General features: G+C 35.4%; 1 protein-coding gene across 3 annotated transcripts in view; it reads right to left on the reverse strand.

Annotated features, from left to right (window-relative positions):
- CBLB (Cbl proto-oncogene B) overlaps positions 1-25,189 on the reverse strand; it is a 407,079-nt gene that overhangs the window by 236,091 nt on the left and 145,799 nt on the right. For all 3 annotated transcript variants that reach the window (XM_038582709.1, XM_038582710.1, XM_038582711.1), the window contains one exon: positions 11,171-11,217. The gene's annotated coding sequence lies outside the window, so the exon portion shown is untranslated. The remainder of the gene's footprint in view (positions 1-11,170; positions 11,218-25,189) is intronic.

Genomic DNA, 25,189 nt, shown 5'->3' on the forward strand with positions numbered 1-25,189 from the left:
TTATAGATTGATTGTATTTATTTCCATGCTAGTCAACCTAGAAACTGTAATTTTGAATTGCTAACACCACAGATTTTTTTTTCTTTTCTGAAGAGACACTAAAGTAAAAAAAAAAATGTATTTTTTAACAACTCTACCAAGTGCTTTGTACATATTTTCCAGTAAGACTCTACTATATTTTAAAGCAGATTTTATTTTCCATTTTAAATAGTCTTTAGACATAAACCATGTTAGTACTGAGATTCTTTTATTAAGTAGTTATTCACCTATTTTTTTTATCTTAAATGTCTTTTATATAATTCATTGCTCTAAGCCATATGCACACACACACAAACACACACCCTTAAGTAGAGTTAAAGTGCATACATATTATAAAAGATTTATAGATTAAAATAAGAATATGAAAATATATGGTATAAAGTTTAAATACAATCTTTAAAGAGCCTTCCCACATGAAAATCATGGTGGTAAAACCACAAACCAACCAATGCATGGAAATCTTTCTTTTTAAGTTTCAAAGCTTTTCCAGAAAGAATTTAAAGCCACTGAAGGCTTTTCTTTGGAGTAAACTGAATGTGCATGCGTGGAAGCATCTAAAAATAAAACAGTGAATTTTTGCACCACTTTAAATCTGAACTCTTGTGATTATGAAATTGAGAGTGTTATGTTTCAAAATTGAGATACAATGTGGAAATAGATTATTATCTATTAAGATGCCTTAGTATATGGCAAGAAGGAAGTTTATTTACTTAAAAGCAAAATTATAATAAAGAAACCCTACTCTATTGAGTTTCTTTTAACATTAATTTAACATCTATTCATTAATTCTTAGGTAAAAAAATTTATGAGATAAAACGTGTTATTTAAAACATGGACATAATTAAAACATTGAGAAAAAAACTATATTTTAGTAACAACTGAATTGAATTAATGGAACATCCTACTCCTTAATAACAGCAGTGACAATTATTAGTGTTATATATTTGGCAGTATCTTACAGTTTTTTTATTTTGATTTATCCAGTTTATGGAACTTACTTTGCAGCATACAACTTGCCTTGGGTTTGACAGGTAACTATCATTTTGAACACTTATTAGCTTACATTTGTTGAATATTGAATGGGTACCATGCACTATGCAAAGCATTGTACTTGTATTTTTTTGAGAGAATTATTTAATTCTTACAGTAGCCTTATGAAGTAGGTGCTAATATTCTGATTTAAAGAAACCAAGATTTATAAAAGTAAATAACTTATTCATATCATATAGCTAGCAATTAGTATAACTTGGTCCAGTCTCTAGACCATTCTGATTCCAGAACCCATGCTTCCAACCCTCTCACAACATTATTGACTCCCTAAACAAGATTTCCTGATCTAAGACTGTTACAATGTTTAATTCTAACAAAGACATGAACTATAAAATGTTATCTCTACACTAAAAATTAAAATCGTGGCTCAGATAAATCAATTAGCTTGTACTTACAAGTTATACCTGAAGATAAAAACCATGATTTGTCTAAATTTAGAGCCCATGCTGTCTTCACTATGGCAGTCCAAATAGACTTTCAACAAGGATGGAAATGGAAATGATCTCTCTTGGCTCTCTAATAATGTAGCCACATGTGGCTGTTGGAACACTTGAAAGGTGGCTGATGCTACTGAGAAAATATGTCTTAAATTTTACTCAATTTTAATTAATGAAAATTCTAATTTAAATGCTACATGTGGTTAATGGCTGATACCACACAGCATGACCAGGATTGAACTCTATTATCCTGACCTCCTATGCAGTATTTAAGAAAACTTTATGAAAAAAAAATTGATGAACTTAATTACTAAGTAAACTTAATTTCAAATAAATTCAATTATTCCTCATTAGTTAATCCTTTTACTCAATATAAACTGGAATTTCCAAGTAAAGTAACCCAGCCATATCCAACATAGAACTCAAAAACTTTTCCTTCTCAGTGTTTCCTCTAAGTTTTTTTCTCTAGTTGCCTTATTTCTATTTAACTTTTTTTCAAATTGCTTAAAAATAAAACAATACACATTACATCATGTTGGAAAAATATTTTGCTGTGCATCCTTGACAATCTATCCCTTTATTTTTCTAACATCTAGAAAACGTGAGCTCCATCTCCAACCTTTCTGCAGTAAATCTATTTTGTATTTTACCGGTCATGTTGTGACATTCACAGATCAGTAAATCCCAACTGGGAGGACTAAGGGTCAAAGATGAGGCAGTTAAGTCAAAGGGGATTGAATTTAATGTCACAGTTCCTAGTCTGGGCAAATAACCCAAGGCACGAAGCTTTTGGTTTTTCACTCTTCTAGTAACATGAGAAAACAATTGAAAGGCTTACAAAATTAAATATTTCCCCAGGCTAAGGTCTGTGACAAAAGTTATTGGCAAATGAGATACCTCGGTACCAGTCTAAGCTGCCTACCTGGTGGTAAGATCCTTGTCCCCTTACGAACCTCAGTAATACTGTAGGACTGGAAGTTATATCAAGATGTGATTTATTTCTTAGAATTCATCTTAGAATTTGGTAGGATATCAATCTGGGCTTCTGAGAAACAGCAAATAACACAACTATCCTTTAGCTTGTCAAATTGCTGTAGACCCTCCAGAATCTTGTCCTCCAGAATCCAGAGGGTATTCCCAAAGTCACCTGATTAGGAAGAGGTATAGATCTACACTAATACACATTCATACTAACTGAACAGTTTCTATCATGTACATTTCCCTGATTTTTCTTAGAATCCAGGTAACTTTGCATCTCTTGAGTGCCTGGCTGGCTCAGTCCTAACAGCATGTGACTCTTGATCTCTAGGTCTTAAGTTTGAGCCCCACATTTATGTAAAGACTACTTAAGTAAATAAATAAAATTTTAAAAAAGAATTTTATTTATTTATTTATTTATTTATTTATTTGAGAGAAAGAGAATGGATGAAGGAGAGACAGAGAGGCAGAGCATCCCAAGCTGACTTCCACTTGAGCTCCAGGACCTGGGGCTCAGTATCTCCACTGAGAGATAATGACACCAGGTGAAACCAAGAAACAGACACTTAACCAATGAAGCTACCCAGGCACCCCAATAAATATAAAGACTAGCAAAATGAAACATAACTTTGCATTTATAAAAAAAGAAGAAGAAGAAAATGGCATCTCCCTTGTCTTTGTGATTTAAAAACCAAGCACCATTCTCCTCATCATAATCATTCCCTTTAGGTCTTTCTTTCTTTTTTTTTTAGAGCTGATTCCAGTTTAACATTAAGCCAAAAACTCATAATGTAACTGGTATGTCAGCAGGACGGAGAAGATTTCAAAATCATTAGCTGTATTTCTTGTCATTTACCTCTCCATACCTGATGTGAATGTTATTCATAAATTAGATTGATTAAATGGAAACTCACTGGTGTTCTGTTTGTGTTCAAATCCTGACTCTGATTCTTGCAAGCCAAGGCTTTGGTCAAGTTGTTTTAATTCTCTTAGTCTTGGCTTCTTTATCTGGAGAATGAGTGTGATAATGATACTACATGGAGTTGCTTTAAGAATTACATGAGATAATTTGTGTGAATTACTTAAAATATAATTTGACAGATTAAAACACTTAATAGATAGCATCAGTTCCTTCTATTGTGTCCGTGTAAATAGATGTAGGGAAACTAATCACAACTAATAAGTACACGCTTTAGTCTATTAAAATGTACAGTATTGAACATTCAGCCAAAACCAAGGAAAAATCTTTTAGAGTATCTATAAAGAATTAAAACTGAAGATAGGCTGCTAATCACTGAAAACACATTTTTCCTACTATTCGAGAAATAAATAAAAATATTTTTCCTACTATTTGATTTTGAAACAAAAATGAATCAGAAGTAATTGGCAATGTTTTTTCCTGAGGCTTTACCTGGAGCTAGTTAATGTCAATTTGTATATTTTCAAGAAAGAAAGAATTCTCAGTGTATGAAGTATTGAGAACGAAGTACCACTTCTTATTGATCAAATCAATTCTTCTTCCTAGTTTTCTTTATTTTTTATTTTTTTGTATTTGCTCAAGGCAGTCTTCCTAAAGTCCAAACAAGTGTTCATTGTGGGCATGAAGTGAAACCCCAACCTCTCCACCACATGTAAGTAGTAATTAGACCAGGCTTGTATGTGTAGTTAGTTCTCAATCAACCCTGATGACAAAGCCTATCTTGACATACACTCCAAACTCAGAGATCATCTCAGAACTGCATCTTTATAAAGTTCAACATATAGTTCTGCAACACCTTCAATCAGGATTGTTTTCCTACATTTTTACAGGAAAATGTGCACTTTTATCTTTGTGAAAATTTAGCCATGATGTTTCCATGAAATGTTAGATTAACTCATTCTTATTTTCTAGAATAAAGCAGGAAAGAGGGTTTAGAAAAGCAAGGAACATGGAATTATAATAATGTATATCCTTTCTCTTTGCATACTAGTGTACTACACTGTAAACATTTGGGTACACACTGAATGTCAGCAATCGTAACATTGCAGGTTCCTCAAACCATATAGCTTAAGATACATAACATCCTACCTGTTTTTTTTTTTTTTATGATATCCTACCTGTTTTGATTAAAAATTGAAAATACTATTTAATCAATAAAATCCACTTCAAAACTGACATAAAGGACAGCCCGGGTGGCTCAGTGGTTTAGCGCTGCCTTCAGCCCAGGGCTTGATCCTGGAGACCCGGGATCAAGTCCCATGTTGTGCTCCCTGTGTGGGCCTGCTTCTCCCTCTGCCTGTGTCTCTGCCTCTCTATCTCTCTGTCTCTGAGTGTCTCTCATGAATAAATAAATAACATATTTGTTTTAAAAAACTGACATAAAAACATATCCAGAAATCAAGATAAAGTGTTCATGGAATCCAAGTGCTATCTGAGTTAAATTGACTTTTTCAGAAAAGTTTAAAAGATGGCAATGCAATTATTTCTGAAAACCATATAATAAATTAAAGGACAACTTTACAGTTGTAAATATCTGAAAGATGTCAAAAGAATAAGTTATTCTCAGTAGGGAAGATTTGGTTGCATGCTTTTGTCTTAACTTTCAAAGTAAAATGTAATAAATTATCAAAATGCTAACTGTGGTTCTTAACAAACACAATATACCACTACCTGTTGAACCATTTTTCTTAGAAAACTCAAATTTTTGTTTAAGTTAATAGTATGTCCAGCTAAAAACAGACTCCTTGAGGCTAGAAGTGGCTACATGACTAGACCATAAAATGTATGAGAAGACCCTGTGAAAGATACTCCTTTACAAACAAAAAGGCGGAATCTTGGTAAGATACAGCACTTTTGCCATTTGCACGTTCCACGGCCTGGAACACAGATACGATGGCTAGAGGGGTAAGGTCAATCTTGTAATCATGAGGATAAAAGACTATACGTCTAAAATGGTAAGAGCAGGAAAGTAGGAGCCTGAAGAATTGACAACATCGTGAAGCTGTTTCAATTGTCAAGGCTGCTACCCTCAGACACCTTGTTGCATGAGAAAAATAAACAACCTGATTAAGCCCCTATCAGTTGTGTTCTTTGTAGAATGCAGCCAAATGCAAACCTAACAGATCCATACACTATGGAATCACAAACATTATAAGAGGTGATGTTTAATTATTTGGGTCAGATCAATTACAAAATGAAAAATGACAATGTGCAGAAATGGAAAAGAGAAATCATGATTTCATACTTTTAATATGTGCATGTTCTCTTATATATTCTCTAATTAGTCTATTACAAAATATTTCATCATTTTTGCAAACTTTCAGTCATTACAAAAAAATGTTTGTTTGTTTTTTTTTAATGGGTTAAAGCAGGCTACTCGATCATCAAGTAGATGGTAAACTCTTTCCTAGTTTGCTCAAATCTAAAGCAGAGTGGTAAAAATTATCAAAGTCCTTAGGTTAAAGAGATCAAATCAGAAGTACTGGACTATAGAGAAAATTGACTTTCTGCCCTCTTTGTAATTATCCCTTTATGCAATAGAAACATGACATAGTGATAGAATTTCTGTTAGTTAAAAGCAGCATTTGAGAACATTTACTAATCGACAAATAATTTCACATATGAAAATTAAAACAATGAGATTGGTTGTAAAAAGAGCAGGAGGGGTTGCTTCATGACACATCCTGTATTTCTTTTTTAAATAAAATCTTTATTCTCTAATCTGTATTTATATATACATTTAATGATGATATTGTGTGTAAATGAAGTCTCCCATTTCTTATGAAAAATAAAAGTAAGATTTAATTTCTATCATAAGAAAATCTTTTGAAAAAAACACTCTGGAACATCCTCTGTACATATTTCCTTACGTGTAAGACAGATAGGAGATTATTTCTACCCCATAGGGTTGTTAAATGGCATATGTTTAAGCACATCAAACATGTCTGGCACAAAGCAAGCATGTGGAAACAATAAACTCTAGACTGAGTCTGTTCCTTGAGTAAGAAACAAATTTCTATGGTGTTGAGACTAAAATTTGGGAGCTAAGTTGATATTTGTTAGTCAGTTGTCCAAAGTTTTAGGAAAGTGATTTAATAAAATTCATATTTGCCACATAAGCTAAAGGTAAAATTCTGACTTTTTTCCTATGGATTAGTTATAATAGTCTGACAGTCATGTATTTTCTAATTAAATCTCAAAGACAAATTTTAACATCATTACATTATTTCTTCTATATGTTTTAAAAACATTAACTTCTATGATGTTCCCTTAGAAAACCCAATTAATTTTTGTGGGTTTGAAATTTAATTATTGAAGATGGAGAATGCATTACAGAAGCTATTATAATTCAAGATTTTTTCTTTTCCTTTTTTTTTTTTTTTTTGCAAGTGAATGGTCATAATGGAAATTTACAATTTAAAAACCAATTAAAAGGAAGGATGTTCTAATAATTGATGTTCTAGTAATTTTGCTGGTGAGCAAAAATCTGTTAATATAAGTCGGACCATCTTTCAGTTGACATTTGCCTGAAATGATACTATCTGTGATTTTAATTATGATGTTATGACCAGAGCCAATAGCTATTTCTTTTATATAAATAATTAGAATTTTATTTCAAAGCTTCTATAACTCAATTCTTAAAAGTAAAATGATGACAGTATAAAAAAGTTGTTAATACCAAAAATCTCAGTGACCTTACTTTTTAAAATAAGAGTAGAAAAATATTTATTCTGACTTATTTTATCATATATTACTTAGATCCTAGAAGACAGGAATCTATTTATCTTATTCTGTCCATCTATCATTCTATCCATATCAATATGCACACAGGTACAGTATTTAGTTTTCCAACTGACCACTACTCAGAGTATGAGTGGAGCTTCTATAGTTTATTTGCTCAACTAAACATCCTTTTATATATTTTTTATTTTTCAAAATGAGCTCCAGGTGTGTATGACATTGGCAGTAGGTCTGTGTTATGCATTTATGTCTATATATGCATGATTATGATTTTGCATTTGTATGTGGAAAAGGATAGATGAGAACTCTTACTCAACATGTTTGGGTGCCCCATCTTCTTGGAGATACTTATTTATAGAGAAGTGAAGAATTACAGGTCTCTGCTTGAAGTATCTTAAAACATTATTATTTTCTTTTTTTGGTAATAATAATTAGTGCTCATCTTAAGGGCATAATAATACGCTTGGTTTTGGCATTAATAATTCTTTTAATATAGTTTCACTGTCCTGTTATGTTGAAAAGAGTCAATGGTTAAATTATGTTAGTCTGGGAAAGAGATATGTAACCTGTTCACTTGCTGCGGGAACTACATTTTTTTGTTTTGTTTTGTTTTTTTGCTTCACTGAATTAATCTATGTAAGAAAAAGAAACTTTAAAAATGACTAAGACAATGTATACTTATCAACTAGTATTTTAGGAAAATACTAAATAGTGTTAAAGATGTTGGTCATAATTCTATCACCAAACACACTTTGCTAATATTTTGAGATGTTTCCTCTCTACTTCACCACACACATTTTTTTGCTTTGCTAATGATATTTGAATCATTTACACATTTTTGCATCATTGTTTTCCAGATAACATTATATCAGACTTGCTTCATTAAAATTACACTTCAAAAAGAAACACACACACAAGGCACATAGGAGTATATACTCTCTAAATACCATTTTGCCATCTTGCATGTTAATGCCTTAAAGCAATCTGTGATGAAGTGCATTTATATTTCTCCAACTGTTCTTTATAACACATTTTCTCTCAAAAATTACCCGATTCTCTGGTTCAGAATCCATGTCACTCCATCACCACTTATCTTGCCATATATGGGCAGGTTTACACAAGGTTTACTCATGGTTATGTGTCAGACTAACTTCTAATGCAAACATACTTTTAAATAAATTATCTGTGGTGGTTATGCCACATTTCTATTCCTGATTGTTCACATAGCCTTCCCTATGCTTGTTCTTTCTTCTTTGGCTTCAATTTTCATTCATTTACTCATTTGGAGAATATTTATGGAGTCCTTCCACATGCCAGGCAATGTGCTAGACACTGGGCTATGATGAATAGGACACAATTTTTGACACTAAATTACAATATAATGTGATAGGTGTCAATTGGCACAAATAGAAGATATTATGGCAGAAAGAGTACAAGCTGTCAGCCTGGTCTCAGGTGATCAAGAATTGCTTTCTTGAGAACATGGCTTTATCAACGGAATACTGCCGGCCCAGGATATGGCTGATGGCCAGAAAAGGAAGATTTAGTTGTTATGAAGAATTTCCTCAGATATAAATTTAGTAACTCAGGTAGATTCAGGAATGATATATTCTACAACTGGGATGATGCAAGGTGTTGAGGAAGGAGTAACCGAGCTCATTCAAAGATTAAGGAAGAAGCTGGCAAATTCATTTAGCTACAGAGACCGTCTCTGAACCTGCATAGGCCACCCAAGGCATCGTGCCTAGTGAGCATAGGAAGCTCTCACAAACATGTATTCTTTGATATCAGTTGCTTTAGCCTAATGGGTGGGGTATTTGTGATGAGGTACTGGATGTTAGGAACTTTCTATCCCTGGGAGAATAGGACAGGAAGTATGGAGACAGGATTCAGGCTTGGGAAAGGCTTTGAATTCAATAGGCTTCACTGCCAAAGACAAGAGCACTGGAGTCTAGAAAAATTAACACACAATAGAATCTGAGGGGAGGAATCCAAAGCTGAATCTTGTCAAATAGCCTGGATCAACATGCAGTGCTCAGAAGGCTCTATGATTGGGAAGGGGACACATTTTAAGCACCAGCTACACCGAATCTAGGATTTGGTTAGTGATAGTCTTTCCTCCCCAAATCGAGTATGCTTGCAGACACTCCAAGCTGTTTTTCCTCTGTCTGTAATCCTTCAAAACAGAAAACTGTCAAATTTAGTAATATTTTCAGGAAAATGCTGTTAAATGATATACTGTTTAAGAGCAAAGAGGGGAAACAACTAGGAAAGCCTTATCAGAGACACAGTTTCACAGAGTCTCCTAGTTTTCTTGAATTAGAGGAGTGGGCTGGGTGTATTCCAAGTTGTCTGGTAGAAGCCAGGATCTTTGGAAGAGCAGGGGTGGGGTGGGATGGGGTAGGTGTCTCTGGGAAGGAACAGGGGAAGAACAGGACTCTACATGCTGCTAGTCACACTTGGTGAGCTCTGACAGTGGGTGTTGACTTTGTGAATGCATGACAAGCTTAGGAACTGAGTAGATTCTGAGATTAATTCTCTCCCTAACTTCCATTATAGTAAATAATTTCTGCTGAAGGGCTTCAAAAAAGAATCTGAGAAGGACATAAGAAATTCCCACAGACTATTTATCTCAGGAATTCACTTCCTGACTCAACAATCCCAGTCTATTAAGCAACCAGCAGAAGCTCAGGCATGGTATCTATGATTCTCGTGAGCAGTCACATGCACGGACTTCCCCTGACCACGAATTTTCCCTGACCTTGCAATCCTCTTAGAGTTCTTTATTATTAAGTTTCTAAAAACAAATAGTCTCATTAATATATATTTAATATAAAACATTGTGAAGGCTCAGAATAAATGTAGAGAGCGAGGAAATATCTCCCTGTAATTATACTGACTACAATTTAATGTGTGAAGGATCTAAGGGTTTTGAGTCTGTATTCTTAAAAGTAAAACTCTCTGAGGCAGTGTAGAAAATCTGAGACCCTGTGTGTGTGTGTGTGTGTGAGGACTTTTCATTTACCTATACAATTATTCAGAGAAGTGAAATGAAATTGAGACTGATCTGAAGAGAAACTGAATTATCTGCTCTTGATCTTTCAAGTGCCAGCATAGTTTCTACCAAAACCTATGTAATGTTTGGGAAAAGGCTATTTCTAAAATCATGGTTCATTCATACAATGGAATACCACGCTTGCAGTATGAAAAAGTCAAAAAAAGGGTCTTTATTCATTAACATGAAACAATATTCAGGATACATCAATTGAAAACAAAATTAAGTGGTATAATAGGTTATTATGTGCTCATATTTGTGTTCAAAAGGAGATAGGCAAATCTATAGATGGATAATGTATATACTTGTATATCTAGAGGGTTTTTCAGCAGAATATACAAAAAACTGATAACTGATAACAGTAGCTCCTTGTGGGTAGGTTGGGAGAGGAGAAGGTTGGGGAGGATGCAGAATGTGGGTGTTGGGTTGCTGGCGGGGGAGGAAGACTTAATTCTTATTTAATTGCCTTTCCTTTATTGGATATTTTTAGTATATAAATGTGTAATTTTTTTAAAAATAGTTTAAAAATATTAGTCCATGAACCTTATGGAATGGCATAGATTTTAATCTAAAACTACTTCTTTAGCATATGTTTATTATGAGGTATCCAAATAATTACTTAGCATTGAACATGTAAATTAAGACTATTGTTTTCCCATTTCTAATATACTCAATACTTAAAGAAAATGCATCTATGGGAGATTACAATGCAATTTTAGGGGATAATATAGTAAATTCTATCCTTTCAGGACAAAAGTTTCTGTGATCTTAGAAATTATCATTTAGGAGTTCAAAACCTTGTTAGGAAATCTCTAGGGTATAGCCATCCTCTGTTTATTTTCCATTTCTTGTACTATTGGGCATTTAGATAAACTTCACGTCATCTCTCACCTGTGTTGCCAAACAGAGGCCTCCTCGGAATACCATCATTGTGCAACCTGAAAAAAAAAAACAAAAAACTGTAAGATACAATTTTATCCCTTTTGGAAGTACAGTATGTACTGGATGTGAATTGCTGCTTCCTTAAAACAATTGATGACATTGGCTTTGTGAATCAAGAGAGATAAAGGGTACATTCATTTGCTTGTTTTTAGTTCTCTGAAGAAAAATATAGCATTTCAAGACCTTATCATTCATTGTAAAGATAATTGTAATTTAATATTCTGACTAATTCTCAGATAATTCTTGGTGATAGCCCATGAAAGTAGCCTATCCATTAAATCTTAAGAGATTGGCCCTTTTCTGGACTTATATATTTAAGAATATATTTCTCTTCTATTATTTAAAGTCTCTTATTTTATTTTATTTTTTTATTTTTTTTAAGTCTCTTATTTTAAAGGCTACAAATAGGAGATGGATCTTAACTAAGGAAATTTTGTCTCATTGTGGAAAATATGCTGAAGTGCCAAGAAATGATATTTCATTGGAAACATTACCTGAGCTTTGATAGAACAAAAATATGTCCTGGCACTGAGGAAGCAGATGAGTGGGATGGGGAGGGAATTTGACTGAAATCATCTATCTTTCCACTAAGAATTTTTTTTCCTTAGTTTTCTGACTCTAGATTTTTTTTTAAATATTATTTTTGATTGCCTAAGCATACCCATCTTTAGTGAATCTTTAGTCTTTGCCAGGCTGCCTCAGCTTGGTCTAAAAAGTAAATCACATTATGGTAAGACTATAGAAAACCATATATATAACCAATTTGTAATCCTGCAGACCAAATACACTTTACATAGCATTTCTACCTCTGAGGTCATTTTTAGAAAATCTGACCCACACCTTAGAACCTTTTGCTAGTTTTAAAAATATTCCAAAAGAATTGTGATCTGACTGGCTCCTAGAGGCCTCAAACTCGCAGTGTCCAAAATTAAATTCAGTATTTTCCTCCACTAACTGTCCCATAGCTCCCTTTCCTGCTGTGTTTCTAATCTCAGCAAAGGGCTCTACTCTCACTTACTCTGTCTCCTCCACCTCATCCTGTCAAACTGACCTCAACATCTCTGAGAGCCACTCCTTTCTTGTCTCCTGTTAACGTCAACCTAGTTAAAGTTCCAATAATATTGCCTGAACACTGCAGCAGGTTAATAATTAATCTCTTTGTCTTCAGTTTTTTTTTCAGTTAAAGTCCATTCCCACAAATTCTCTTAAGACACAGATATGACCGTGTTGCTTCCTTCAAATAACTTCTTTGTGAAAGGTTCAAGACTCTTCACCAGCTAACATATGCCCAAATTTCCATGATCAAATTTTATCCTGTTTTCCATATGTATTCTGAATTCTCAGGCACAATACACGGATGACCATTGCTTTCCTGAACGAACCATTTTCTCTTATGATTTCATGGAGTTGGAAGTACAGTTGAGCAAGTAAGAGTCCTAGGAAAGAATTTCTGCAAATATCCCCGGGAAAAGACACAACAATAAATAATTAATAAAAAAAAAATACTTGTGGGAAAAACTAGGCTTACCCTCTAAAGAAAACAAAGTATAAATATAAGAAAAATTTTTTTCTGGGATCTGTGGGTGGCTCGGTGTTTAGCATCTGCCATTGGCCCAGGGTGTGATCCTGGAGTCCCAGGATCAAGTCTTGCATGGGGCTCCCAGCAGGGAGCCTGCTTCTCCCTCTGCCGGTGTCTCTGCCTCTCTCTCTCTCTCTCTCTCTCTCTCTCTCTCTGTGTGTGTCTCTCATTAATAAATAAATAAAATCTTAAAAAAAACCTTTTTTCCTTCAAAGATGGATATTAAAGAAAAGATTACCAAGAAATAAACCTTGGCCTTGCTAGAATGTACTTTTCTTTTTGTGAAAGTAGGGAGAAGATATTAAAGAATAATATGGCTCTATTTTTGTTATTGTCCTGACCTTGAAGAGGAAAGAGGGTCCAATAAGTAATTTGCATAAAAGTGTGAAGTGCTGTCCTTTGGAAGGAAGTGATACCAAGGTAATTGAGGCAGATGAGGAAATCCACCTTTCCAAATGTCCCTTAAGTTCCAGGCAAATCACACTCATTGCCTGGAGCTCCTGGAGGTAGCAGAGCTTTCCTTTTGAGCATGCCACTCTCTCTCTGCCTACAATGCTTCCCCTCTCTTCCTGCTAGTTTCACCCCTGTTTGTCGTTCAGGTTTCTGTGAAGCTTTCCCCATCCCTCTTCTGCTGTATACTTTTCACCATATGTTAAAGCTGCTTACTCACTTATCTCATCAGGTACGTATGCTTTCTTCAAGGGTACTTCTATATCCTTAGTATCTACCATAAAGCAAGAACTCTATTTGCTGGGTACATAAAGGAATGAATCTACCAGAAGCTCTGAAGAAAAAAAAAAAAAAGCAGCACTAGTCATTATCAGATAGGGTTCAGGGTTTATAGCCACTAATTTGAAAAAAAATTCATTTTATAATATAAATTCCAGTTAATCTGGTAAAAGTTTTCAGTCTCGTTACCATTGCAAGGGAAACCATCCATTCTCTCTTCCCATGTTCCACTTTGTTCATGAATAAGGAACTTTCGCTCTCTCAAAAATATTGCAACTTAACCATTCACCTTTCTCTGACCTCTCACTTGTTCCTTTTCTTGGAAGGAGGAGTGAATTATATGACAAGTGTGATGGTAGGAGTATGACTTACATTGATCTACATTCCTTTTTTTTTTTTTTTTTTTTTACATTTCTTTTTTCTAATGTTCAATGTCAATACACTCAAGGTTGCTAACGTGTGTGACCTTTCCTCTTGAGATCTCTCTGAAGCTCAATGTGAGGCAGCTAATAGAGTGTGTGCTACTTTCCTGCTCATTCCAATGATGAGTCCTAATGCCTAGACATGTGAAGAAATGCATTTTAGTTTCAAGCAGAGAAGAGGTTTTCTAATCCAGCTTTATCAGATATAAGTTAGCAATACATTTCATGTATATCTGGCCCTACTGATTATTTTTCAAATGGCATAGAATTTGTCTGTGTGGGGTGAGAATACCACTCATAAAACTAAACAACACCTCATAATGCATGTATTTAGATGTGATAAAGCAATCTTTTGGCTCCCCAGATAGCAGAGCTACTAGATGTTGGAACCAGAGTGCAACTAGGGGTTACTCTGATAAACTTTGATAAACTTGTGGGAGATATTCCATGGAGACAGGAAAATTAGATTCTACTTTCAAGAAACCTATTTATTTATTTATTTTTATTTTTTTTAAATTTATTTTTTATTGGTGTTCAATTTACCAACATACAGAATAACCCCCAGTGCCCGTCACCCATTCACTCCCACCCCCCGCCCTCCTCCCCTTCCACCACACCTAGTTCGAAGAAACCTATTTAAAAACAAACAAACAAATAACAACAAACAGAAATCAGAGCTGATGAAATTTAGGCACAGCTCCTCTCTCTCACCACCAGACCACTGGAAACCCCTCAGACATTCCAGCAAAGTTACTTTCTGTGGTTGACACTGCAATTAGGACTTGGCTTTTGCTTATATAATCATTCAGCTGGCTCCTTCATTTTACTGCTAACGCTGAATTTTACTGAGCAATTCTTTCCCTGACCTACATTCATGTAGGCTCTCTTTCCTTTATGTAGGCCAGATACCTCCAAATGATCAGGATAGTAGAAAAAGGCAAGATAATCTCTCTTGATCTAAACATGATGTTTACTTCACTTTTCTGATTTAGGACAAAGATAAGACTTGGAGAAGGGGTATTTGTTTTCTCCATGCTGAGGAAGGGTCATGGGCAGTTAGTTGGTCCCTGTCTCTTCATTGCATGATCAAAATCCTTCTCTGTCAAGGACTCAGATGGTATAACTCAGATATGGGAAAATGCACTGTGGAAGAAAATATTCAGGTAATAAGTGCTAAAGTTTCCTGGCGCACCCCCCCCCCCCAAAAAAAAAAATTGGTGAGGATTAGTCAAGAGAAGTTTTGGAAACACTAGAAGAGATTGCTGTTAATGTTATTTTCAGGTTTGGAGGGAGGAGGGAGAGGTAAGTTAGAAAGTATGGGGAAGGTACCTATGCGTAGACTCCCTTGTGAAAAACTCAACTCTGTGTGTTTTCACTTTGGAAACTGAAAAAATACTATTTACCATAAAGCTTTAGTTTTTCTTCTTTTGTTTAGTTATCATCTTAAATTGTAGCAACACTACAGTAAAGAAAACCATTTGTAGTTGCATATGTAGCATGATGGTCTTGAGGAGGTAAAGGGATGAGGTTGTAGAAAGGTAAAATGACCCGATTAATCCTCCTGATAGGAAGCAGGCCCCTGGGACGCCAGGGTGGCTCAACAGTTGAGCACCTGCTTTGAGCTTAGGGCATGGTCCTGGTGTCTCAGGATCGAGTCCCACATCAGGTTCTTTGCATGGAGCCTGCTTCTCCTTCTGCCTATGTCTCTGCCTCTCTTTCTCTCTGTTTCTCATGAATAAATAAATAAAATCTTAAAAAAAAAAAAAAAAGCAGGCTCCCATGCAGACGGCGGCCGTCATCACAGGAGACTGTGAAGACTGTGACCTCTGTCCTTTCCATTTAGATCCTTAAGCTAGATGCAGCTTTTTTTCTGAAAAACAGGGCATGATGCATCCTGTTTGTCTCATAGATAAAAAGACAATGCAAGTCAGAAAGGCTAATAATGAATTTTAGAAAATAAAACTGTGGTTAATTTCTAGGGGAAATATTGACTTGAATGAACATTAAAAAAACAACAACAACAGGGTCTTCCTCCACAATTGAGAGAAAGCAAATGATAACACAACATACACAATCATGGAATTTAGAGACAGAAAAAGCTTAGGAATTATTCGTCCTCATTCCTGGTTTTGAACCTGAGGTTTAAAGAAGTTAAGATCTTGTCCCAAGATCACCCAGTGTGTGACGGGGAGGAAGGCTGTGGAGAAGCCTAGAAACCAGGACTCCTGTCTATAATCTGTGTCCCTTAACACACGACCCTGTGCCTATTCTCAAATGGTCTCGATGAGCTGTGGTGGAAACCAGTCCATGCCTCAAATCAGCAGAGTCAAAGAAGGATCAGTTTTCTAGTCAACTGTGCCCAATGAGCTGTATGACCTGGATTTTTCCTTCAATGTCTCAATTTTTCCTTGCCCAGTTATTTTTATGACCTATTTAATAAGTCATAAAATTATATACCAAATTAAAAAAGACTATAACTTGTAAGACTATATTATGAAGATAATGCCATCAGTAAGAAATCTTAAGTAGACTATTACTTTTTTAATTTCACAGATATCTATAAGTTCTGCCTGGGGGAGCTGGTTTGGACTGGATACAAAGACATTAGCCATACAACAATTTATCTCTTTGGCAAACCCATTTTCTTAGTTCTTCAAGATGACTCTTGCTTCAGAAATGAACACATGTCTACAGCCAGTATACAAATCCAATAGTCATTGCAATAATATTGCAAAATACCATCTGACCTGCCCAAATACATATTTTTAGACAGCTCTATAAATGGCTCCTTCCCACGGGATACATATTTCTATTCCTTTTTTGTGAATGAATGTGTTCCCCACTCCCGCACCCTTCATTTACAGGAAGAGGAAGAAACATTGGAATTACTAAATGGAGCATGACTTTTTTTTCCAGAAAACAGACTCAACCATGAGAATTAGAACGTCACTTGGCAACCAGATCCCTTTTCTATCCTTAGAGACGATGACACTTCAGGAAAGAGCTTACCTCCACACACTTCCCAAAGCCTTATAAGGTCAGGAGTGTTTGCTGAAAACATTTATTTTCCTCTGCCCAGTTTAAAGGCCTCACGATTTTTTTCAGAGAAGGTTAAACTCTGAGAAATCATTCAGTGAGGAAACTTTGGATGTAAATTTGTCATATTAAAACTACTAAAATCAAGTTATTGGAAATGGCTCTAATCTAAAATATCTATTATGAGAATACAGCTCTTGGATTTGTGTTTTTTTAAACTCATCATCTTTTAAATCCTTTTAATATTGTTTTATCTTAATTATATTAAGATTAATCAAAGGCATGGTTATTTTTTAGCTTAACTAGCAAAAATGGAGAAGAAAAGTACAATTTTTAAAACAATCAATATTCAGAGTAAATTTATAAAGTAAAATGTTCAATTCATCTTCTAGGTAAATGGTTATTTACTTAGATTCTTTTAGAAATCTACCAGGAAGCTCTCTGTTCATTAATCTGACTTGATGGTATCATTAGGATCCCTCCTAGTAATAGTGCCTGCCTTGTTCTTTTTTCATCATGAAAACCAAATCCTCACTAATAACTCTTGATAGAAGAACACCACTGTGGAGCAGAAAAGGGAAATATGCATCCCAGTGATATTGGAATTTACTCAGAAAGACAAATATAGAAAGCAAATTAGTGGTTGATAAATATTGAGGGGTCTTTAATGACTGAAGTCTCATGTACTTAAATGTTATAAAACAGAGGCAAACTGCCAGGAAGCCAATTGCTGGAAAGATTTGTTGAGCTCTTAAGATATGATGTCACGAAAGCCTTTGGAAACATTAAAACATAAAAGTCACCACCCCACTTCCTTCTGAGAGATTCTAAATGCCACTGAAAGTTCAAGGTACTAAAATGCCCCGATCTCTTAAAGATCTCTACTCCTGGAATAAGGATCCAGGATGTTTTAAATGTTACCTGGTTAGTTGATGAAGATAATCTTTAAATCTTAGAATGCTCTTGATCTTAGACTTATTCCTTGAACTCTGTCAAGTTACAGAAAGTGTTATTATAAAACTGCATAGAAACTGATTGGGTCTTGACAAATAGGTGACAGGTTAGCTTAATGATGGAAGCTTTGATAACATTTAATTCACTCTCATTACCTTTTCTTTTGTTATTTTCATATATTTGACATACATTACTGAGTTTATGGGTGTTTTTACATTTTAAAGCAGAAATTAAACAGGAATCTCAGTTTTTGCAAGAGATAATTTTTATTTCTTTCAACAAAACATTATTTTAATAGCTTAAAATAACATGGATCTGTTGTTATTGAATGGTGCTGTTTTGCTGGTGCTTCTAGAGATAGTCTTACAACATGTGGAACGGGAATTGAAAGTTTGGATGACCTTATATCAGCTGCTGAATTTTAGTAATGGAGTTTTGTTGATTTGGCATCTCTTAACTTAGCATCAATCAAAACATATCATTTGTCTTTAAATTCAGGTCATTCCCTACCAACCATTATTTGCTTCATAAAGAGCCTTTCTTGGCTAATGAGGCCTTTGACTTATAGGATAAGAGATACATTTTGTCATCGAAATGAACTCCAGTTTCTACCTATTATCTTAGTAGTATGGTATTCCCCTACTGTACATCTTTTTTTATTTTTATTTTTTGCACATCTAATATATATAATCTTGGAGTGATTATTTAGAAATTGCTTTTAGTGTTTCTGATTCTTTGCTTCTCCTTATTCTCTCTGTAATAGTTCATATGCTATCAAACCATAGGGCAGAGAAACTTAAGGAAATTAAAAATAAAAATCATGGGCAGCCTGGGTGGCTCAGCGGTTTAACGCCACCTTCAGCCTAGGGCCTGATCCTGGAGACCCGGGATTAAGTCCCACGTCGGGCTCCCTGCATGGAGCCTGCTTCTCCCCCTGCCTGTGTCTCTGCCTCTCTCTCTCTGTGTCCCTCATGAATAAATAAATAAAATCTTAAAAAAAAAATAAAAATCGTATCTTTTTTCTTGGATAAGAAGTTGGGTGCAGAAAGAATCCATAATAGGCTAATAAACTTAGATTATCTGTGGATTTTTATATGGATTATTTCATGTAAAAAATTTTGTCACGATTATAATTTTTCCATCATAAAAATTTTTGTAATTTTTAAAATTTTATTACATCATTTTGTATTTCCAAATGTTGTGACAGGTGCTTTCCTGAAAGAAAGGCATAAAGGCTCAACATTAATTTATTAAAATTAGCCTTTATGATCATTAGTAGGAGAAAGTGAAATAATGACAGCTCTCTCAAAAATACATAGTGATAGCTGGATTTAGAGTAAGATATTCATGGAGGAGTTTTTAGGTTAAATTTGGTATATCAATACTGTTCTTGGCAGAATATATTTATCAAGCATTTAAAAATATTTTTAAGGGTCTATTTTGCATCACGCTAGGTAATAGAAAACTATGATCCTACTCTCAAATAGGACATGGTCCAATGAATACAGTGATTGAGTACTTGTGAGGAGACTCCAACCTGAATTGAGAGTGATGGAGAATAGAGGAGGGGAATCTTCCTACACAGGGTTTAATTCATGAGCAGGAATTGTTGGATGAAAGTGGTAGGCTTTTGAGGCAAGAAATAGAGTCAGCACAGATAACCATGGTCAGAGAGGCTTAAAACAGATGGTATCTAGAGTATTCTACTGATGTTGCTAAAGCATAAAATAGGAGATCAAAAGTGGCGATGGATGACTAGAGGCATGGATAGAAGCCAGATTATGAAAGACTTTCTATGTCATGTTTGAAATCTTGGTCCTTTTTCTTACAAGCAATGGAGACATGGAGAAGGGTTATAGGCAGGTGTAGATATATAGAGAATGAATTTGAGGGGGTTAGTTTGGAACTGACTGGGAGGCTGCTAAGGAAATCTATTTTCAAGATAATGCAGTAGTAGTAGGAAAGAAAAGAACTAGATATATTTGAGCAATACTTTGGTAATATCAGTGGGATAGTGATTGAATGTGAAAAGATAACAGTAAAGGAATCGTTAAGAATAAATATTTATGGTGTGGGTGATTAAATAGATGGTGAAGCCTGTCACCTGTATTAAAAAATCCTAGGGGCACTTGAGTGGCTCAATCAGTTGGGTAGCTGACTCCTGTTTTCCTCTTGAGTTATGGTCTCTCAGTCATGGGATGAGTCCCTTGTCCAACTCCATGCCCAAGCGAGAAGTCTGCTTTAGATGCTCAGATTCTCATCCCTCCCCTCTCGTTTTTCCCCACCCCCTCACTCTTTCTACCTAAAATAAATAAATACATGAAATCTTTTAAAAAATTCGAGAGAGAAAAAGGATGAACTGATGTTGAGACACTGAAATTTTAGAGAGGGCATTTGTGCATTCAAATGGTAGCAAACATTGGTGTATACACAGTCAATGCTCAAGGAATTATTTAACCAGAAATATCAATTCAGAAATAATTTTCATATAGCTGGTGGTTAAAATAGTAAGTGTGGGCTGAGCTCTCCCTGTGAAAGAGTATGAAATAAGACTAGTGACCCAAAAAACACAGTTTTTGCAAAGTTTTAAGCAGTCAGAGAAGGAAATGTCCAATAAGGAAACAGAGTAGAACTGACCAAAGATATTAGAAAGTTTAAATTGGAGAACAAAGTGCCAATAAAGTCTACTAGATAGAAAGTTCATGTGTTTTTATCTGTTTCTAGAAAGATATATAGAACAATTATCAATTTTGTTTGTAATAGTAAAATCCAGACCAGTAGAAATAATACTTACCTATCGATACAGTGATAAAGAAGTCACTAGTATCTTAGTATGATCTTGTCCAGGGTTATGATGGGAAAGAATCCTTATCACTATGAATTAGGAATGATTGCACAGATGACAAAATGGAGACAAATATAAATTAATCTTCTACAAGGCTTGGACAAGAAAAGACTTAGAAAGATTAAATGGTTCTTAGGCAGAAATATTGCACTAATGAAAAGTATGTTTGCTTATAGTGGGGAAGACTTGAGCATATTTAGAGGCTCAGAGATAAGAGCAAGTTGAGAAAGGGAGGTTGAAAGTACAGAGTTAAGAGGTTAGATAATCCTTAACTAACAGAGCAAGTTTTCAGAGAAATAAGTAGGCACAGGCTTTTTGGTTTAAAATAATGTGTGGGAAATATCAGAAAGGGAGACATAACATAAAGACTCCTAACTCTGGGAAACGAACTAGGGGTGGTGGAAGGGGAGGAGGGCGGGGGGTGGGGGTGAATGGGTGACGGGCACTGAGGGGGGCACTTGACAGGATGAGCACTGGGTGTTATTCTGTATGTTGGTAAATTGAACACCAATAAAAAATAAATTTATTAAAAAAATAAAAATAAAATAGGTGGGAAGCCATTGAATTCTTGGGTATTGAGGAAAGGAAATGAGCTTGAATTTGTATATGGACAGATTTGTAGATTTGGAGCCTGGAAATAGAGACAGATCGTATCAGAAGGCTTCAGTGGTATTAGTGGAACTGGAGACGAGGCTTTCTGCTGAGAAAGTGGTAGGAGTTGATCAAGGGCTTTAGGAAGAGAGATTGGGATCTGGAATAAACATTGATGGAAATGGAAGAAGGAATTGACCAAGGAGAAATACGCACATGAACTACTGGTGCAGAGGAGCAGCTGAGATTTAGAACTCGTGTGCTAGAGATGATCACAGTTTGGCTTGGTCATTTTCTGCACAGGTGCTCTGTGCCTAGGGTACAGAAGCACAAAGTACAACTTAGCATTAATGTAAGTTTTTGTTTTTGAGCCAAGGTGGCAGAGCAAGAAGAATGTAAAGAAATTAAGGGTGATCTGAGAGTCACTTAGATAATCAGATATAGAGTTGGATACAAGTAAAGAAATCAGAAATTTTAGGAGAGGCCTAATATCTTGAAAGAAAACAGAGGGAAATAATAAAGCAGGAGAACCAAAATTGATAAGGATAGATGGAAAGAGAGAAGCAATGGCCTAGGAAGATAGGAGGTTGTGGTCAGGGATTAGATCTAAAGGAAAATTATTGAACAGACTATGACTGAGGTGTAATTTGGTCAAGACTGTATTATAATCTAGCACTGGTGATGATCTTCATGTCTCTAGGATGTTTTGTTCACATTAGTTACTTCTCACTTAATTTCTGTTCTACTAAAGCGAGAAGAGGAGAAGAAGGAAGAGGAGGAAGAGAAGGAGGAGGAGGAGGAATTATCTTAAAACTAAGAAGACTGAGGTAGTGTGTGCTGTTAAGAGGCTTACCAAAGATAATGGGGAGTTAGTGATGAAGGGAAAATATATCAGCATGTTTGTTGGGAAATTAGGTTAAAAGCGTTACTCAAACACTTGGATAAAGTCTTAACAATTTTTTCTTCAAGAGAAACAGGTTTTTTTTCACATAACATTGTGGTAGAACTTCATACTTAACAAGGAAGATTTGAAAGAGTAGCACAGATAAAACATGTCCATGTTCCACCTGGTGAGATATTCAGAAGAAATCCCAGCAATAGTCCTTGTAGGAAGGAGGGGAGAGACAGAGAGAGAGAGAGAGAGAGAGAGAGAGAGAGAAAGGGAAAGAAAGAAAGAACAAAACAGAAGGAAGAAAGGTGATTTACATGACATCTATCAAAATATAACAAAACAGTTGAGGTACACCGGAAGGTTTCTTTTATATCCCAGACTGAAACACCCTAGAATCCTCTGCTTCTATCATAATATCTTAAAAATCCTCCGCTACCTTTCTTCTCCCTCTGTCTCCAAACTCAAAAACATCTTTCCCCAAAACTCACACTACACTTACTAATACCTTCCTCTTTCTTCTTGGGCATTCTCTTCTCTACACACACCTCTCTGGCATCCCTGTCATTAAATTTCACTTTACTGGATTGCAGAGAAGTGAGGGGGAAAGTAGGAGAGCTGAAAAATGTACTAATAAATTAACATGTACTTTTCCTGTAAGCTAAACTGTTGCCAAGATATTACTGGGAACAGCACTGTGATAGCCAAATGTTATTCTATGTCTGCAGATTTATCTAGGGAAAAAAGTAGCAAATGAAGAGAAATCTTATTAAAGAGTCTGTCAAGCTGTCTGTCTTTTGCTTTTATGTCTGTGGTATTTTATAATAGTGAAAGCTTAGGCTCTGGGGTCAGGCTTCTTGGGTTTAAAACCTAGCTCTTCCCCTTATGAGGAAAACCCTCATAACACCCAGGGCTCATCCTGTCAAGTGCCCCCTTCAGTGCCCGTCACCCAGTCACCCCAACCCCCCACCCACTCCCCTTCCACTACCCCTTGTTCGTTTCCTAGACTTAGGAGTCTCTCATGTTTTGTCCCCCTCTCTGATATTTCTCACTCATTTTCTCTCCTTTCCCCTATAATCCCTTTCACTAATTTTTATATTCCTCAAATGAATGAAACCATATAATGATTGTCCTCCGATTGACTTACTTCACTCAGCATAATACCTTCCAGTTCCATCCACGTTGAAGCAAATGGTGGGTATTTGTCATTTCTAATGGCTGAGGAATATTCCATTGTATACATAGACCACAGCTTCTTTATCCATCATCTTTCGATGGACACCGAGGCTCCTTCCACAGTTTGGCTATTGTGGACATTCCTGCTATAAACATTGGGGTGTAGGTGTCCCAGCGTTTCACTGCATCTGAATCTTTGGGGTAAATCCCCAACAGTGCAATTGCTGGGTCATAGGGCAGGTCTATTTTAAACTCTTTGAGGAACCTCCACACAGTTTTCCAGAGTAGCTGCACCAGTTCACATTCCCACCAACAGTGCAAGAGGGTTCCCCTTTCTCCACATCCTCTCCAACATTTGTTGTTTAGGAGATAATGTTGCTAATATACGGTGAGTCCTCATTTGTTTTGACTACTAATAGATTGAGAGGAAGAAAAAGGAAGTCAGAGGAGAATTTAAATGTGTGCCAGTTAACTTTAGAAATAGTCTGTGACATAGAAAGCTATTAGAATTTTCCCCTACATTGAAGCACTCAAAGCTAGGAGATCAGCAAGCCTTCAAACATTTGTGATGACAACTTCTCTGGAAATATGATGGTTGTTGGCAGTCTCAGGTAAGATTTAATTACACAATTGAATTCAGGATGAAATGAATTTTAAAGGTGATTTCAATTAGTAGATGGCTCTTAATAGTTGCATATGATACGAAAGTTCGACACTCATATGAAAATATAAAAAGATTATTGAGAAAGATACTAACAGGAACTTTAACCATCTGTTATATTATAAATCTTGTTTTATAGAGATTGTTTGATTCAGTGAATGTGACATATTTGATTTGATAGAATTTCTATTAAAAAAAAGGCAGTAGAAAATGTACAGTCATATAGTACAGGTCAGGTCTAGCCCATGCTTTATATTTCAGAGTAGGTATTCTTACTGCTATAGCTATTTTATATTTTTAAGTACTACACAAAATTCTTAAAATTTGAATCTCTGACCTAAAGCTATAAACACCATTAATTTCGATTTATATGTCCAAATCTTCTTACAGCTCTAAAACAAGTAACAAACAAGAATCTCTACTTCTCTGAATCTACTGATACTCCAGGCCATTTATTACTTACCATATATTGTCTTGTACTATTAATTAATCTTCTTTGGCTTATTACTTGACTCCTCAACTGATGCATAAGTCTCTTGAAAGCAGTATTATTTGGCCTGTTGGTGTGACCTCACATGCTACCTTATGCCTCAGGCAGGTTTGAATCATAAAGAAAACAAACAAAAACTTTTACCTACAAGTTTTATTTGTTCGCTTATATACTCTCTGATGGTTGGGACTTCATCTCCATGGGCTCACCATTTAGGCCTGGCATAGTGCATACAAAAAATAAATATATGAGGGATGTAGGAATAAAGAACTATTGAAAGGCCATAATATAAATGGAATAGCCTTGGGCAAAATCATCAAGTGGATGCAATTGGTCTTTCAGGTTTCCAGCCTTCATTTTCATGTTCTCTCCCATTTCAGAGACATCTCACCAAGAATGTGACTCAATTGTTCAGTAATTGTTCCTGGCCACTAGGTTAACACATACTAGAAAAGGAGAGGGAAAAATCCAGAGACGGGACTCCAGAGATTAAGCCCCTTTGGTTGAACCAGGCACTGCAGGTACTTGCACAAGAGAAAACCTGTGCATTTTCTCTTTTTGGGTCTGTTCATTGAGTGGAGGTTGCTTTGGATTTT

Source organism: Canis lupus, chromosome 33 (genome assembly GCF_011100685.1).
Source record: "Canis lupus familiaris isolate Mischka breed German Shepherd chromosome 33, alternate assembly UU_Cfam_GSD_1.0, whole genome shotgun sequence".
Taxonomy (NCBI): domain Eukaryota; kingdom Metazoa; phylum Chordata; class Mammalia; order Carnivora; family Canidae; genus Canis; species Canis lupus.